General features: G+C 46.8%; 1 protein-coding gene across 2 annotated transcripts in view; it reads right to left on the bottom strand.

The window, feature by feature from the left end:
- The window catches only part of DGKH (diacylglycerol kinase eta), a 363,187-nt gene that overhangs the window by 23,850 nt on the left and 320,724 nt on the right, over positions 1-18,613 (bottom strand). The gene's annotated exons all lie outside the window — the stretch shown is intronic.

Genomic DNA, 18,613 nt, shown 5'->3' with positions numbered 1-18,613 from the left:
AATTCCTATTGTACTTTACATCTTCAGTCTGTTCACGTTACTTCTTGAGATGAATAAATGAACAGCAAAAGCCTGACTAACTTGCCTGTTTTGAAAGAATGTTCTGTTCCAGGCTCCGCCTCTAGTGTTGGTCATAAGACAAACTGCTTAGATGTTTTGGTCACATGGTCTCTGCTTTAGGCGATTGTCATCCATTAAAAACTCTGAACCTGCCATGCAACAAAGACCACAAGCCCAAATACAAGGGAACATGCAACATCAATGTATTCCGGGAAGACAAGTGTTTTCAAAAGGTAGCTAATTTTTTTTTCATTCAGCCTGCTAGCTGGATGGAAGAAAAAAAAAACTAACAAGATTCTTTTAAACAAAGAAGATGGATGGAGGAATCCTCCTTCCCACCAGTTTTAAACACTTTGATTCAACCCAAGTTGATCAAATGATTATCTTCTCCTAGATTGTAAGCTCTAACGAGCAGGGCCCTCTGATTTCCCCTGTCTTGTATTGTATTGTAATGTCTGCCCTAATGTTGTAAAGCTCTGCGTAAACTGTTGGCGCTATATAAATCCTGTATAATAATAATAATCTTTTGTTGAGGGATGGCCACACACTAGCCTAAATTCGGAGATAAACTTCAAATCAGTGTATCCATTTTAGCAAGATAGCATTATGTTAACCCTGAGTAATAAGTCCAGGTTATGCCCATAGTTACAGTGTTATGGCAAATCAAACTCTTGCTGCCCATAGAGTTGATGTACAATGGTTAATAATAAAAAAAATTAATAAAAATAGCTGTATTGTAGGATTATGGTAAGCAAATTTAGAATCATTAGTATTACAATATGCAAACTAAATATTATTAGTCATTTTTGGTTTGGGGATGCACTAATGCCATATTTATCACAGCAAAATGGTATCACAAATAAAATAAACCTTATTATTATTGTCCTTCATAATCATACATCATGATTTACAGTCTAGGTAATCATTTCTTTTTGGGGGTCAATGGCTGGTCTGGACCAAATGTACTGGGGGGGGGGGGGGGGGGGGAATAAGAACAGCAAATAATCTCTTCTTTTTAGAGACTGGAGGCAAACACATCAGTATTTTTATTTTATTTTTTTACATTTGCTGGAAAAAACAATTATGTGCCTTAGAAAAATGCAGTAAGATAAGTAACATTGGGAAGATCTACCATCTAAAGTTTGGGGCATTTCTCTGTCCCCTGGTTCCCTGCTTTGTGCTGGATTTGAAGATTCTTGCTTTCAATGAACATATGAAGTAAGCAAGAAAAGGCTCCCACAGGGCAGCAGGAATCCTTGGCCTGAACAGGGACAGTGACTGATTCCGCGATTACACACACTATCTGGAGCCATTCTGAGCCTCAATTATAAAAAAAAATATTTAACGGAGGTTATGGTTCAGTGAAGAGGTATAGGTTAATCCCTCATTATAACATTGAATTCCTAATTATGTTTGAGTAGAGTGATCCATCATACAGTTGTCAGAGAATCAAATTTGGCATGTACTGCTTAACCACTTAACCACTTAACCACTTTCAGACCGGACCATTTTGCTGGTAAATGACCAGAGGTCTTTTTACACTTTGGCACTGCGCTGCTTTAACTGGTAATTGCGCGGTCATGCAATGTTGTACCCAAACAAAATTTGCGTCCTTTTCTTCCCACAAATAGAGCTTTCTTTTGATGGTATTTGATTGCCTCTGCGATTTTTATTTTTTGCGATATAAACGTAAAAAGACCGCAAATTTTGAAAAAAAATGATATTTTCTACTTTTTGTTATTAGAAAAATCCAATAAACTCAATTTTAGTCATACATTTAGGCCAAAATGTATTCAGCCACATGTCTTTGGTAAAAAAAAAGTCAATAATTGTATATTTATTGGTTTGCGCAAAAGTTGTCACATCTACAAACTAAGGTACGTTTTCTGGAATTTACGCAGCTTTTAGTTTACGACTGCCTATCTCATTTCTTGAGGTGCTAAAATGGCAGGGCAGTACAAAACCCCCCCAAATGACCCCATTTTGGAAAGTAGACCCCCTAAGGAAATTGATAAGAGGCATGTTGAGCCCATTGAATATTTTATTTTTTTGCCTCAAGCGATTGAATAATGACAAAAAAAAAATTTTTTTTTTTTTTTTACACAAAGTTGTCACTAAATGATATATTGCTCACACATGCTATGGGCGTATGTGAAATGACACCCCAAAATAAATTCTGCTGCTTCTCCTGAGTACGGGGATACCACATATGTGGGACTTTTTGGGAGCCTAGCCGCGTACGGGGCCCCGAAAACCAAGCACCGCCTTCAGGCTTTCTAAGGGCGTAAATTTTTGAGTTCACTTCTCACTACCTATTACAGTTTTGAAGGCCATAAAATGCCAAGATGGCACAAAACCCCCACAAATGACCCCATTTTAGAAAGTAGACACCCCAAGCTATTTGCTGAGAGGCATGTTGAGTTCATGGAATATTTTATATTTTGCCACAAGTTGCGGGAAAATTACAAACTTTTTTTTTTTTTTTTTTTTTTCACAAAGTTGTCACTAAATGATATATTGCTCACACATGCCATGGGCATATGTGAAATGACACCCCAAAATAAATTCTGCTGCTTCTCCTGAGTACGGGGATACCACATATGTGGGACTTTTTGGGAGCCTAGCCGCGTACGGGGCCCCGAAAACCAAGCACCGCCTTCAGGCTTTCTAAGGGCGTAAATTTTTGAGTTCACTTCTCACTACCTATTACAGTTTTGAAGGCCATAAAATGCCAAGATGGCACAAAACCCCCACAAATGACCCCATTTTAGAAAGTAGACACCCCAAGCTATTTGCTGAGAGGCATGTTGAGTCCATGGAATATTTTATATTTTGCCACAAGTTGCGGGAAAATTACAAACTTTTTTTTTTTTTTTTCACAAAGTTGTCACTAAATGATATATTGCTCACGCATGCCATGGGCATATGTGAAATGACACCCCAAAATAAATTCTGCTGCTTCTCCTGAGTACGGGGATACCACATATGTGGGACTTTTTGGGAGCCTAGCCGCGTACGGGGCCCCGAAAACCAAGCACCGCCTTCAGGCTTTCTAAGGGCGTTACAGTTTTGAAGGCCATAAAATGCCAAGATGGCACAAACCCCCCCCCCAAATGACCCCATTTTGGAAAGTAGACACCCCTAAATTTAGGGGTACACTAGTGAGACTAGGTAATAAATGGCGGGTGCCCTGAAACTATAAAAAAATAACTAACCAACCAGCGTCACCTGTAACAGTTATATGGTGATCACTGGTGAAAGGGTTAACTAGGGGGCAATCAGGGGGCTTTATGCGGTAGTATATGGGGGTCCCTGGCGCTATAAAAAGCTGCGGCGAACCTAAATACCTACCTGCCTAACTAGCGTCACCTGTGACACTAATACAGCGATCAGAAAAACGATCGCTTATTAGGCTGGGTTCACACTGGAGCGATGCGGGAACGCCACGAATGCGCGGCGGGTTCCCGCATCGCATTGCCTCCCGGCGGCAGTTCACACTGCCCTATGCAAACTGCTGGGAGTGTCAGTGAAATGTTACTGACACCCCCAGATCAGTTCGCATATCGCAGTGCGATCTGCAAACTCGGATCGCATGGTGTGAACACCCATGCGATCCGATTCTGCTGCGGGCCAAAAAAAGGGTCCCGTGCGAATTTGCGGCGGGTGCGGCGAATGGCTGAACTCGAATCGCACAGAGATCGGATGTGATTTGCACTGCAGTGCGGTGCGAATCACATCCGTTCTCAAACCGCTGCAATGTGAACCCAGCCTTAGTGACACTGGCGACGGGGGGTGATCACGGGGTTAAACCTTTATTGGGGGGGTTAGGGGGGTACCTTAGAACTAAAGGGGGCTAACCCTAACTGCCCTAACAGTTATTAGTCACAAATGACACCCGCCGGGTGATCAGGGGGTTAAACCTTTATTAGGTAATAAATGGCGGGTGCCCTGAAACTATAAAAAAATAACTAACCAACCGGCGTCACCTGTAACAGTTATATGGTGATCACAGGTGAAAGGGTTAACTAGGGGGCAATCAGGGGGCTTTATGCGGTAGTATATGGGGGTCCCTGGCGCTATAAAAAGCTGCGGCGAACCTAAATACCTACCTGCCTAACTAGCGTCACCTGTGACACTAATACGGCGATCAGAAAAATGATCGCTTATTAGGCTGGGTTCACACTGGAGCGATGCGGAAACGCCGCGAATCCGCGGCGGGTTCCCGCATCGCATGCCTCCCGGCGGCAGTTCACACTGCCCTATGCGAACTGCTGGGAGTGTCAGTGAAATGTTACTGACACCCCCAGATCAGTTCGCATATCGCAGTGCGATCTGCAAACTCGGATCGCATGGTGTGAACACCCATGCGATCCGATTCTGCTGCGGGCCAAAAAAAGGGTCCCGTGCGAATTTGCGGCGGGTGTGGCGGGTGCGGCGAATGGCTGAACTCGAATCGCACAGAGATCGGATGTGATTTGCACTGCAGTGCGGTGCGAATCACATTCGTTCTCATAAACCGCTGCAATGTGAACCCAGCCTTAGTGACACTGGCGACGGGGGGTGATCACGGGGTTAAACCTTTATTGGGGGGGTTAGGGGGGTACATTAGAACTAAAGGGGGCTAACTCTAACTGCCCTAACAGTTATTACAGTCACAAATGACACCAATGCAAAAAAAAAAAATAAAAAAAAAAAAATGACATTGGTGTCACTGTGACTGGGGGGCAGGGGTAATTGGGGGGGTGATCGGGGGGTAAAGGGGGGGTGTGAGTGTGCCTGGCATGTTCTACTGTGTGTGTAGAGTGTTGGTGCAACTCACCGATCCGCTCTCCTCCGTGTCGGAACGAAAAATACCGACACGGAGGAGAGAATACATCACTTCCTCTCCTGTGTTTACATTACAGGAGAGGAAGTGATGTCACCGGACATTTTCATTCGCCGGGAGCGATCGAGAGGGGGTGGCCATGAATGAATGGCCGTCCCCTCGTCCGGGATCGCTCCCGAACGAATACCGACCGCCGCAGGCACCGGGGGGGGGCCCGATCGGGCCCCCCACCCGCGGGCAGGCAGGGACTTATATATACGCCCATATGTCTGCCCGTGCCATTCTGCCGACGTATATCGTCGTGCGGCGGTCGGCAAGTGGTTAAGGACCGCCTCACGCCGATGTACGTCGGCAGAATGGCACAGCTGGACACAAGCACGTAGCTGTACATTGCTTTTAAAGTGCCGAGCTGTGGCGGGCTCCCGACCCGGTCCTGTGCTCCGTGACCAGCGGACCCGATTGCCGCTGGTGTCCCGCGATCGCTCACAGAGCTGAAGAACGAGGAGAGGTCTGTGTAAACAAACCGCTTTCCGTGCTTCCCTGTGTGCCTGTCACCGATCGTCTCTTCCCTTTTATAGGGAAGGACGATCAGTGAAGTCACATGCCAGGCCACACCCCCTAAAAAAAAAATAATAAAAAAAAAAACACATAACGTCATACATAACACCTATACTGCCCCCTAGTGGTTAACTCCTTCACTGCCAGTGTCATTTACACAGGAATCAGTGCATTTAAATAGCACTGATTGCTGTATAAATGACAATGGTTCCAAAAAGGTGTAAAAAATGTACGATGTGTCCGTCAATGTCACAGTCACAATAAAAATTGCTGATCGCCGCTATTACTAGTAAAAAAAAAATATTAATAAAAATGCTATAAAACTATGACCTATTTTGTAAACGCTATAACTTTTGCGCAAACCAATCAATCGCTAATTGCGATTTTTTTTACCAAAAATATGTAGAAGAATACGTATCGGCCTAAACTGAGGAAAAAAATGTTTTTTTTAATATATTTTTTGGGATATTATAGCAAAAAGTAAAAAATATAGCATTTTTTTCACAATTGTCGCTCTATTTTTGTTTATAGCGCAAAAAATAAAAACCGCAGAGGTGATCAAATACCACCAAAAGAAAGCTCTATTTGTGGGAAAAAAAAGGACGTCAATTTTGTTTGGGAGCCACGTCGCACGACCGTGCAATTGTCAGTTAAAGGGACGCAGTGGGGGGCGTGTCCAAGATGGCGACCGGAGCGGAGGCATAGTGTGAGAGCTCCTACACCCTGCCTGCTAATATCCTGATTGCCTGCGGACCATTATCTCCTTGAAGCTATTGCAGCTCCCCTGACATCCTCTAGAGTGGTATGCCCAGCAAACGCAGATCGGCGGTGCACCAGAAAGCCCTCACGCCGCATATACAGCCTCGTGGCGAGGAGTCCAGGGCCCGATCGCTGTCCAATATGGCGTCACAGAAGGAGGCTGCAGACCCGGCGATACAGGACACAGATAACTTTACGGCCCTGATGCAAGCTATCAACACCTGCCAGACGACGGTGACGAGGAAGATCAATACCATACAAATAGAGATGGGATTGATCCGGAAAGACATGGATAAGTTCAGATCTCGCCTGTCAGAGATGGAGCGGCGTGTGGGGGAGGCCGAAGACATACTGGGGGAGCACTCCGCATCCCTCACCACCAAAGTCCGGGCTCTTGAATACCGCGCCGAGGACGCGGAGAACTGCAACAGGCGGAACAATCTGCGCATCGTCGGGCTGCCGGAGGGCGCAGAGAACCCCAACCCTGTTATTTACACCGAGCGCCTTCTCCGGCAGTTGCTCCCCCAGGTGGCGTTCTCCCCGTTCTTTACAATCGAACGGGCCCACAGAATGCCGGAAACTCCTGGTCCTCCTGGTGCCCCCCCACGCACACTCATGCTTCGCTTTCTGAATTACAGGGACAGAGATACAGTATTTAGGGAGAGCAGGAAAATGGAAACCCTAAAGCAACATACACACTATCAGATTTTCTGCTGATTTTTTCCTTCAAGTTTACCAAAACCATGTAGTGCAAGGGCATGCCTGATTGCATACACATTGAAACTCCTAAGGTTTGACCTCATATTATATGGTTTTGGTAAATCTGAAGGAAAAACTCAGCAGAAAAACTGATAGTGTGTATGGGGTCTAAGAGTTGACGTTTGATCAGGTGAAACTTGCCATGCGGCAAAAAGTAATCAAATACAGCATTCTTTTTCCAGCCCGCCTTAGGGTACAGGACAGCGAAGCACTGAAGTTCTTCACCTCATCTGAAGATTCTTCTAACTGGTTGGAGTTATTGCCACCACGAAGAGGAAACTAGCAGCCTGCGACGGTACCCTTGTTATCATTCGCCTCACGCTGAACGGGTGAGAGACATTTATAACTTGTTCTTTCTTTTTTCTGACACCACCGGGATAGTCTGGCCAGAGCAACAGACCTAACTTTGTGGACCGCGGACTCCTGGATTCAACTGCCTTTTACCCCGGGCCTCCTTTGACTGCTGGGAGAGGGGATTTACTGTTTGATTTTTGGCCACCTGATTTTGTATCTCCCTATGCTTCACAATATCCCACAACTGAAGGTGAACCGCACTGTATATGGGGACGGTCTTCATGCTCCTGTTAAGGCTCCCCTGAGGTTACTGTATATTGCAGGAGACGCACCTCACGGGATCCAAGGTACTCTCACTAAAGAGGGCATGGGTGGGGTCTTACTACCACTACTTTCTCCTCTCATTCCTGGGGAGTTAGTATTCTGGTTCATAAGATGCTTCCCTTTGTGCTGATGGACATCCATCTAGATCTGGATGGACAATATGCGATTCTGCATGCAATGTGTGACCGAGTGGAAATGGTGATTGTGGGCCTATATATTCCTCCACCAGCAAGTATGGTGGTTCTAAATAAGATCCTAACTGTGGTAGCCAAATTCCCCACGACTAATGCTATCATGGCAGGTGACTTTAACATGACCCCGAATCCTAGGCTTGACAGACTAAGCATGGGACAGGTGGCGGACAGGGGCCTGGCTAAATGGGTGGAGACATTTGGTCTCCATGAGGTGTGGCGATGGAAACACCCAGACATGAGAAAATACACTTGTCATTCGGCCACACGTGCCACTTTATCATGTATTGATGTGATTTACGTTAGTGACTCCCTGCTAAGCAGGGTCTCTGCTGTTTCCATCCTTTCACGCTAACCCTAGATACAAACTCACTGGTCGGGTTGGGTTTATGGAGACTCTCCAGATACTGGGTCACTGATGATAAATTGGAACCATTGATGCTGTCTGAGTTACGGGACTATCGGACCCATAATAACACGACATCTCAGGCCTCAGTCTGGGATGCATTTAAAGCTTATGCCAGGGGAAGATATCAATTTAATATTGCTAAAGCTAGAAAAGAAATGAGAATTGAACTATCTGCAGCTGAGCTCAGGGCCATGAGGCTGGAAGATCTATACGCAAATTCCCCAACAAGGTACCCACATTGATATGCTTACAGTTTATAGAGAACTGCCGTTGATCCGGGTAGACCCATGCCGTCACTTTCTACTCTCTTAAACCCATAGAATATTTGAACAGGGAGAGCGCTCTGGCAGACTCCTGGCCTGGTTGGCGAGGAAGAGATTGGGTACCCCCTGCATAGCGAACATATGGGCGGACGACGGCACCGATTTCAGAACTGGCTGGAATAAATGCCAAATTTGAACAATATTATACCCACCTCTACGCATCTAGGGTTACGTACACATTGGATGAGTTAGGGGCTTTCCTTGACTCAATTGATTTCTTGACCTTGACCGTTGAAGCGGCGCAGGGCCTGGAGTGTCCTATAACACTACAAGAAGTCCAGAGGGCTATAAAGTCCAAGCAAACGGGGAAAACGCCGGGACCCGACGGACTCCCATCTGAGTTTTATAATTCCAATCTGGAGGTGACAGCCCCACATTACCACTTAATGCTAACCAAAGCTTTATAATCTAGTGCCCTCCTGGCTTCTATGTCCAAAGCTGTGATAATAGTCATACCCAAGCCCGGGAAGGACCCTGGGCTGTGCTCGTCCTATAGGCCCATATCCCTTCTAAATGTTGATGCAAAAATTCTAACCAAAATACTGGCCAATAGACTGAATACAGTGATACTCTCCCTAGTCAAAGGAGACCAGACGGGCTTTATGCCAGGTAATGGCAGGGACGTCAATATACGCCGACTCCATACAAATATAGCACAGTTTTGTGACAGTGAATCTGGGAGGTGGTGGCCTCATTGGATGTGGAAAAGGCCTTCAACTCAGTCCCATGGGTCTTTCTCTGGCAGGTCCCACTTAGATTTGGGTTTGGCCCTAAATTCATCACCTGGATCCAACAGCTACACTCCTCCCCGACGGCACGAGTACGAACTGGTGGTATTCTCTCCCCCTCCTTTCCACTCTGCAGGGGCACAAGGCAGGGGTGCCCCCTTTCTCCAGGGCTTTTTGCCCTGGCGATTGAGCTGATGGCAATCCTGCTTCGATCTGCCAGCGGGGTTAGGGGATTGCAAGTAAGCCCCCTAGTGGAGAGGGTGTCGTTATACGCAGACGATACACTGCATTACCTGGGGGACACCGATGACTCTCTCAGGGAGAACTTGACAATTATAGATGAATACGGTAAATTCTCAGGAGTTAAAAATGAATTGCGAGAAAGCCAATTTGTTTCTACTCTCTGAAGTGACCCCCTCACGGACGCCGGCCTTCTCGTCTCCCCTGAAGAGGGTTTGCAGTTTTAAATATCTGGGCATAGAAATTACCAGAGATTTCTCTCGATACTTAACAGACAACCTGTACCCAATCTCACATACTCTAGTTACTAAATGCCAAGCTTGGAAGACACTGCCCCTGACCCTGGTAGGTAGAGTCAATTTAATTAAAATGACTTTTCTCCCCAAATTTCTTTATATCTTTAGGAACGCCCCAGTCCAGATCCCTGCAACTTTCTTCCATAAATTGGATGGGATAATTTCCTCTTTTATATGGGGGGGGAAGTCTCCTAGAATCTCTAGGACCAAGCTGCAGCTATCCCTACCATCTTTTCAAAAATACTATTGGGCAGCAATTCTAGTCACTGTACGATGGTGGTTTGCACAAACCAAATCCAATCCGGCGGTTAACCTTGAAGCGGTGATACTGGGATCCTACTCTGCCCTATCAAACTTGGTATATAGAGGGATAAAGGCCAACACGCAGATCGCCACTCCAATGCGGACTACGGTGCAGGTATGAGTTCGAGTCACTGCAGTCGTTCGGAGGGCCGGCTCTGTTTCTCCTCATGCATCGCTCTGGGGTAATCCACGGCTTCCACACTTTCGCACCATACTGGACCCTAACCTTTGGGCCAGATATGGAGTGACCAAGATCCAACAAATTATGCCACTTGGAACACTTCTTCCTTTCCCAGAGCTAAGAGAGGCATACGAACTCCCATCATGGATGCTGTTTAGGTATTTGCAATTGAAACATGCGATCCAAGCGCAGTTCCCAGGCAACATCTGGGTTGAGCCACATCTGATAGAGAGGTTTCTTATCTCTCGAGGGGTAGACAGGATCCTATCCTCCCTATATCTCCGTTTGACATGCAGGGACTCAGAGGGTTGGTCGCCCATGGGTGAAGGGTGGAGGGTAGACATCCCCCTCTCTGACTGAGGAGGAATGGGAACTGGCCCTACAACACTATATCCCTAAGGTTATCTCAGCAAAGGATATGTTTGTTCAACTTAAATTTATCCATAGAGCATACTATACCCCACAGCGCTTGGCAAGAATATACCCTGCACAGTCTGATGCATGTCCCAAGTGTGGGTCGGCGGTTGGGACATTCTATCATATGGTCTGGGACTGCCCGCTTATTCATAATTATTGGGAACAGATCCTTGGCGGAAATGAATGTGGTCGCTGACCTCTCAGCGTCAAGGGATCCCAAGGTGATGCTTTTGGGAATAACGGATTCCATAACACTCTCTAGTCATAAGGGACTCCTCATATTCTACCAGTCTTTCTATGCTAGGAAAGTGCTTCTACAGAATTGGAAATTGCCAGCTCCCCCAACGGTAACACAATGGCACGCCCTAGTGGACTCGGTGTTACCTATATACAAACTTACGTATAAAGGACGGAAATGTCCGCGAAAATTTGACAAAATTTGGGGAATGTGGATAAAGGCACGAGCAATCACAGTATAGGAATGACAATATGGACAGGGAAAGCTATAACATCGACACTTCATAGTCACACACCAAGATCCCCTCGTATAGAAATTCCCTCCACTCTGCACGCTCAACAGCGGAGCCCAGAACAGACGGCTAGAGTATCCAGGATGATATAATGAGCTATTACTACCCTGACCCAAGTGTCCCCCCTGACTACCTGTCCCCAGCAATGTTGTTAAACCTGATATGTTATGTGAATCTTATGTAATTTTACAAGGTACCAACGTATAGGTAAGATGTAATGACATTGTACTTTTTCCTTTGCATTTTCTACTAATAAAAACGTTTGTTAAAAAAAAAAAATAAAGCGACGCAGTGCTGAATCACAAAAAGTGTCTGGGTCCTTTGGCTACAAATTGGTCTGGGGTTAAGTGGTTAATAGTGTTATACAGTAAGAAAGAAATATAGAATGTTCAACTTATTGTAAATTCCTTTTTATTGGACACAGGATGAAGGTCACGTATAGCCCCTCCCATTCCTAGCAAGTGTGTTAGCAACTATAGTACGAGTGGATGAGGGACAGGTGTCCCGTAATGTATTTCAAGAAAAATTTTGGACATATGAAAAGAAAAACAGATGGCAGCCTTGCAAATGTGAGAAACAGATTCCCGATTCTAAAAAGCCCATGGAGCACTAACTGATCTAGTCGAGTGCTCTTTGACCAGGAAAGAGGGAACCTTGCCCTTGAAGTCATAAGCCTGAATGCTTAGCTGTCAAATCCACCTAGTGATAGTGGGACGGTAAGCAAGTTGTCCCTAATGTGAAAGATAATAGAAAGAGGGGCAGACTGGGAAAAGGAAGCTACAGTGCCTTGCGAAAGTATTCGGCCCCCTTGAACTTTTCAACCTTTTGATATTTGTCCTTTAATGGTGCTTAAAGCCAATTTCTGGTCTACTCCTTGCGGTAGAAACAGCAGGATCCTGGATATGGAAAAGGAGCGCGGACAGCATTCCTTTCTCCTCACACATGGAGATGTAGGCCTTCCAGGTATGATGATACAGTGCCTTGCGAAAGTATTCGGCCCCCTTGAACTTTTCAACCTTTTGCCACATTTCAGGCTTCAAAGATATAAAATTTAAATTTTTTGTGAAGAATCACCAACAAGTGGGACACAATTGTGAAGTAGAAGGAAATCTATTGGATATTTTAAACTTTTTTAGCAAATAAAAAACTGAAAAGTGGTGCATGCAAAATTATTCGGCCCCTTTACTTTCAGTGCAGCAAACTCACTCCAGAAGTTCAGCAAGGATCTCTGAATGATCCAATGTTGTCCTAAATGACTGATGGTGATAAATAAAATCCACCTGTGTGTTATCAAGTCTCTGTATAAATGCACCTGTTCTGTGATAGTCTCAGGGTTCTGTTGAAAGCACAGAGAGCATCATGAAGACCAAGGAACACACCAGGCAGGTCCGTAATACTGTTGTGGAGAAGTTTAAAGCCGGATTTGGATACAAAAAGATTTCCCAAGCTTTAAACATCCCAAGGAGCACTGTGCAAGCGATCATTTTGAAATGGAAGGAGTATCAGACCACTGCAAATCTACCAAGACCTGGCCGTCCCTCTAAACTTTCAGCTCAGACAAGGAGAAGACTGATCAGAGATGCAGCCAAGAGGCCCATGATCACTCTGGATGAACTGCAGAGAACTACAGCTGAGGTGGGAGAGTCTGTCCATAGGACAACAATCAGTCATACACTGCACAAATCTGGCCTTTATGTAAGAGTGGCAAGAATTAAGCCATTTCTCAAAGATATCCATAAAAAGTCTCGTCTAAAGTTTGCCACAAGCCACCTGGGAGACACACCAAACATGTGGAAGAAGGTGCTCTGGTCAGATGAAACCAAAATCAAACTTTTTGCCCACAATGCAAAACTATACGTTTGGCGTAAAAGCAACACAGCTCATCACCCTTAACACACCATCCCCACTGTCAAACATGGTGGTGGCAGCATCATGGTTTGGGCCTGCTTTTCTTCAGCAGGGACAGGGAAGATGGTTAAAATTGAGGGGAAGATGGATGCAGCCAAATACAGGACCATTCTGGATGAAAACCTGTTGGAGTCTGCAAAAGACCTGAAACTGGGACGGAGATTTATCTTCCAACAAGACAATGATCCCAAACATACAGCAAAATCTACAAAGGAATGGTTCACAAATAATGTATCCAGGTGTTAGAATGGCCAAGTCAAAGTCCAGACCTGAATCCAATCGAGAATCTGTGGAAAGAGCTGAAAACTGCTGTTCACAAACACTCTCCATCCAACCTCACTGAGCTCGAGCTGTTTTGCAAGGAAGAATGGGCAAGAATTTCAGTCTCTCAATGTGCAAAACTGATAGAGACATACCCCAAGCGACTTGCAGCAGTAATCGCAGCAAAAGGTGGCTCTACAAAGTATTAACGCAAGGGGGCCGAATAATTTTGCACGCCTCACTTTTCATTTTTTTATTCGTTAAAAGAGTTTCAAAAATCCAATAGATTTCGTTCCACTTCACAATTGTGTCCCACTTGTTGGTGATTCTTCACAAAAAATAAAAATTTTATATCTATGTTTGAAGCCTGAAATGTGGCAAAAGATTGAAAAGTTCAAGGGGGCTGAATACTTTCGCAAGGCACTGTATAGCTGAGAGGTAAACAGAATGTATCACACCCAGACAATGGAGGGAAATTGCCTTAGGATGTTCTGAGTTAGGTGCAGGGCAGAAAGATGGTAGAACAAAGTCCTGGTTAAGGAAGAAACCATATTTCGAAGAAAAGAGTCCTGGGCCACAAAAAAAATGGTCTTTGTGTAGCACAAGAAAGAGTTCTTTACAGGTTAAAGCCAGACAAAGCAGAAACCCAACTGACAGAAAAAAAAGTGGTGATGACAAAAAAGACATAAAAGAAAGCAAAAAGTTTTAACCTGATGCATATAGTGATGAGCCTCCATCCCTATTTAAGATGACTAAAGTCCCATGGGCAAAAAATAATACAGTGTACGGGTTCAAAGAGCTATCTTCAAAGAGCTGACAGAATTAGGTTGAGTCACTGGGGAACATACAGAAGGAACAATGTGAGCAACACACTGTATGAAGGCTTTCACAGAGAAGTGAGAGGCAAGGGGTCTCAGAGAGAACCTTTAAGGCTAGGATCTGTCTCTTGATGGCACCTAGAGCCACCAATTCAGACCAGACTGGAAAGGATAAGTTTTGTCCTGGGATAGAATTTCCTTGTCTCACAAAGAGAAATATGCTTTTCAAGTGCGATGGTGTACTTTGCAAGAAGGCAATTTACTAGCTTTTCGAGAGCATAGCGATGCCTGAATCTAATAGGTCCCTGTCCTTCATGACGTGGGTTTCAACAGACAAGCTCTTAAGGCCAGTGAATAACAAGCAGGGTAGCAAACTATGCCCTGGGACATAAGATCTGAGAGAGCTCACGGAGAGTCTCTGTTGGTCCAATGAGAAGTACCGCATCCTTCTGTGCCAGTTCAGTGTGATGAGAAACACAAGAAAGCTATTCTTCTTTTAAAAACTAAGGAGAAAGTGAGGAAGGATCTTCAGAGGAAAAAGACTAGAGGAGTCTGAACTGATCCCTCTGAGTTACCAGAGCATTAACTGCAAAGTCTGCTCTTGAACCCAAGTCTGGCGTCCACCACCTGCAACAGAGGCTTGAAAAACCTCTGGTTTAAGAGACCATTTTCCGGTGTCTTGATATTGATGACTTAAGGAAATTTGCCAGGTGCTTAATTTATGTTTTTTCCTGGGTTATTTATTTGGTGTGATATTTTACAAATAATGCATTTCAACTCACGCTTTTAAACTGCAATTTACAGCATCCAGCTATGTGCACCTGACAATTGGTCACACTCACTTCAGCCCTCTCTTTCCATTTATTTATCCTTTCTTAACATGTCAACAGCCATGACAAAATAGGATTTTTAAAACAGCTTACCTGTAAAAAAAAAAATGTTTGAGGGGCGTGGCCTGGACCGGCATGGCGTGAGGAGCATTGTGAGTGAGCTCCGCTGGATTGTTATCCGTGTACTTCTATCCTGAGGCTATTTCTCGATATTACTCACGCTATCACGAAGCCCTGTACACCCCGGACACACAGGGGACATGTCTCCGTCTAAAGCGAAGCTAGAAGCGGCGGCCAAGCTGGCTAAATTCCGCCACGCGGAGAAAGGCAACATGGCGGCGGAGGGCGCTTCTCCTCCTTCCTCCTCCGCCGCACCTGACCCTGACGCACGAGTTCTGGAAGCTATCCTGGATTGCAAGAGTGCCCTCATGGGGAAAATTGAGGAGGTAAAGGTGGATGTCTCCCTCCTTCGGCAGGATGTGCAGAAACTACGGGAGCGGGTGACTGAAACGGAGACAAGAATCAGCCGCGTGGAGGATGACCTGCCCCCGCTCCAGACGATCACTGAACGCCTACAGCACCAGCTCTCCACGGTCCTGGCGAAACAAGATGATATGGAGAACCGCTTAAGAAGGTGCAACCTACGCTTCGTCGGCCTGCCCGAGGGTGAGGAGGGCAACGATCCTCCCGCGTTTCTGGAGCACCTACTTACCTCCTCCTTTGGCCGTGCAGAGTTCTCTTCATCTTTCGCGGTGGAAAGGGCCCACCGTATGCCTGCAAAACCTCCTCCGCAAGGGGCTCCCCCCAGGACCTTCATCGCGAAGTTTTTGAACTTTCGGGATAGAGATGCCATCCTGCGTTTGGTGCGATTGAAGGGCAACATTCCTTACCACAACACCGAAATCAAGGTCTTCCCGGATTTCTCGGCCGAGGTTCAAAAGAAGAGAGCTCTCTTCACTGAAGCCAAGCGCCAGCTGCGCATACGCAATTACTCCTATGCCATGCTCTTCCCGGCTCGGCTCCGGGTTGCGGGAGAGGACAGGGCCCATTTCTTTGATACCCCGGAGGCGGTGTTCGGCTGGCTGGAGAATCGGGCGGCACCGCGGCGAGATGCGGCTTAGCTCCTTGCGTTGTTGTTGGCTGACGGGGTGATGTGTGTAATGGAGAGCTAGGGGGGTGAAGTGACATGGATCCTGCTCCTGGACTACGTTTGCTCTTTGGCAAGGTACTGTATTGTATTGCCGCCCCACTGTTCGCGGTGGCGGGATGCCCTGGTCCGGGGATTTGTTATGCTGATAGACTAGAGACCCCTTCCCCCTCCGGTTCCCACCTCGCACCCCTGGTGCTTCTCCCCAGACTCTCTCCTGGGCCCCTTCTCCCCCGCGGCCCCCCTTTGCATGTCCCTTCCCACCTCCATGTTGCAATGGCCGCTCCCTTCCAAGTTTATTGGTCTGTATGTCCCAGGGGATCCTTTAACTGTATGCCTACTGACTGTTTTGTATCCATCCAGCGGACTCTGAGTCTCCATGGTACCCCAGACGGGCGAGGGACGGTGGCCTGCAAGGTGCCCTCCGCGGCCGTCTGACCGCCCGTGGCTGCACCCGGTGACCATGCTCCTCGCGGTGTTGCTGGGTCTTCAGAGTTTAACCGTCACGATAGTTTTACATCTAATTGGGCCCTACACAGGGTTCCGGGACCCGCAGGTTTGCGGGCTCGGGTTTGAAGCTTGGTTTCCCCGGGCCGGGCGGAGTCGGCCCCAGGCTTTGACCTCTTGGTCGGGCTGGGGCCGCGCCGAACGGCCCGGTGCATGTTATTTTAATTCTGTACCTATGTTTAGTTGGTTAAGTTCTCTATGGTGGTATGATTTTTGCTATTTTAAGACAATCAAATGTTGGTCATTATGTATAAGTGACAGTGGGCTGGGTAATCTGCTGACTCCCCGTTGGGCGGTGGGTGGCGGGGGGGGGCGCTGGCTCCTATATCATGGCAAGTATGTGAGTTTTCCGCAATGGGTGATCTGAAATGCCTTACTTGGAATGTTAGGGGGATCAGGGCGAAACAGAAGCGCAGCGCGGTCCTGACCTATCTCAGGGCCCAGAAGGCAGACATAATTGTCTTGGTGGAGACCCATCTTACTGGCCACCTACTACTTACACTTAAGAAGCCCTGGGTGGGCTGGGTATACCAGGCCCCATTCTCTGCTTACTCCAGGGGGGTGGCGCTGATGGTATCCAAGTCAGTGCAATTCATGCTTCTCCTGCTCAAGTCTGATCCTGAGGGGAGGTTTCTCTTTTTACATGCCCGGGTTAATGGCAAAGAACTTCTTCTTTTGGCTATATATGTTCCTCCCCCCTTTCAGTTCACTGTCCTCAATGAGGGAATGGCGTTTATGGCCCAATTCCCTACTGTCCCGGCGGTATGGATAGGGGACTTCAACAATGTTGCGCATAGAGAACTGGATAGACTTGTGTTGACTCCCCCACCTATACTGTCGCCGGGGCTTACTAGGTTTGGCAGGTTTTTTCTGGAGCTAGCTCTGGTGGACACCTGGCGGCATAGTTTCCCCACGGCTCAACAATATTCCTGTTTTTCGGCGTCGCATTCTACTATGTCTAGGATTGACTTTATTTTTATTTCCCGCCCCCTTCTTCCCTATCTGGAGGAAGTGGGATTCAACCCACGGGTGCTCTCGGACCACGCCCCATATTGGGTCGTGCTCCGTCTCCCGGGTCCCCCGCAATCCTACTCTTGGAAATTAAACCCTTTTTGGTTGGGGGTGACCCCCGGATTGGAGGAGGCGGGGTCAGAGTGGGACTTATTTTTTGCTGCGAACCGAGGTACGGCCCCTTTCACGATGGTCTGGGACTCGTTTAAAACACATGCCCGGTCATTTATGGCGCACCAAATTTCGCAATATCGTCGTTCGTCTGCGGAGGCGTTGCTTCGGGCGGAGCACCAGTTGTCTATTGCTGAACGTGAATTTGCTGAGGACCCATCCCCGAGTAGGGCTGATTTTCTCAAGCTGCAATCCAGAGTGGTGAATGGCTTGCATATTGAGCGGGCGGAGAGGAACATGTTTCATGTCAAGCAGAGGGTGTATGAATGTGGGGAACGTGCTGGTCGCCTGTTGGCCTACTTGGCGCACATGGATCAACGGCCTCCCACGGTGGTCTCCTTGCGGGGCTCTAACGGCACGCTGATTACTGACCCTGCTGCGGTGGCGGAGGAGTTTAAAACATTTTATGCATCATTGTACTCCTCGACGACCACCGCCACTGGAGACGAGGTGGACGGGCTTCTTGAAACCCTTGACCTGCCCACAATTACGCCGGCCCAAGTGGCCCTTTTAGAGGCCCCTATTAGTACTGATGATATCGCGGAGGCGATGTCCCTGCTGAACAAGTCCAAAGCTCCTGGTTCGGACGGGCTCCCCCTTGAATTCTACCTACATTATGCTGATACCCTGACCCCTAGGTTGCAAGAATTATTCTCCCATATATTCGAGTCAGAATCTCTCCCCCCTTCAATGTGTGAGGCTTATATAGTCCTAATCCCCAAGCCCGGGAAAGACTTGGAGCTCCCCGAGTCTTATCGGCCCA

The sequence above is a fragment of the Lithobates pipiens genome, unplaced genomic scaffold, assembly GCF_037356315.1.
Source record: "Lithobates pipiens isolate NorthernLeopardFrog02 unplaced genomic scaffold, aLitPip1_a1.2 Scaffold_16, whole genome shotgun sequence".
NCBI classification, from domain to species: domain Eukaryota; kingdom Metazoa; phylum Chordata; class Amphibia; order Anura; family Ranidae; genus Lithobates; species Lithobates pipiens.
Note: the sequence above shows the minus strand (reverse complement) of the source record. Positions and strands in the feature narration are given on the sequence as shown.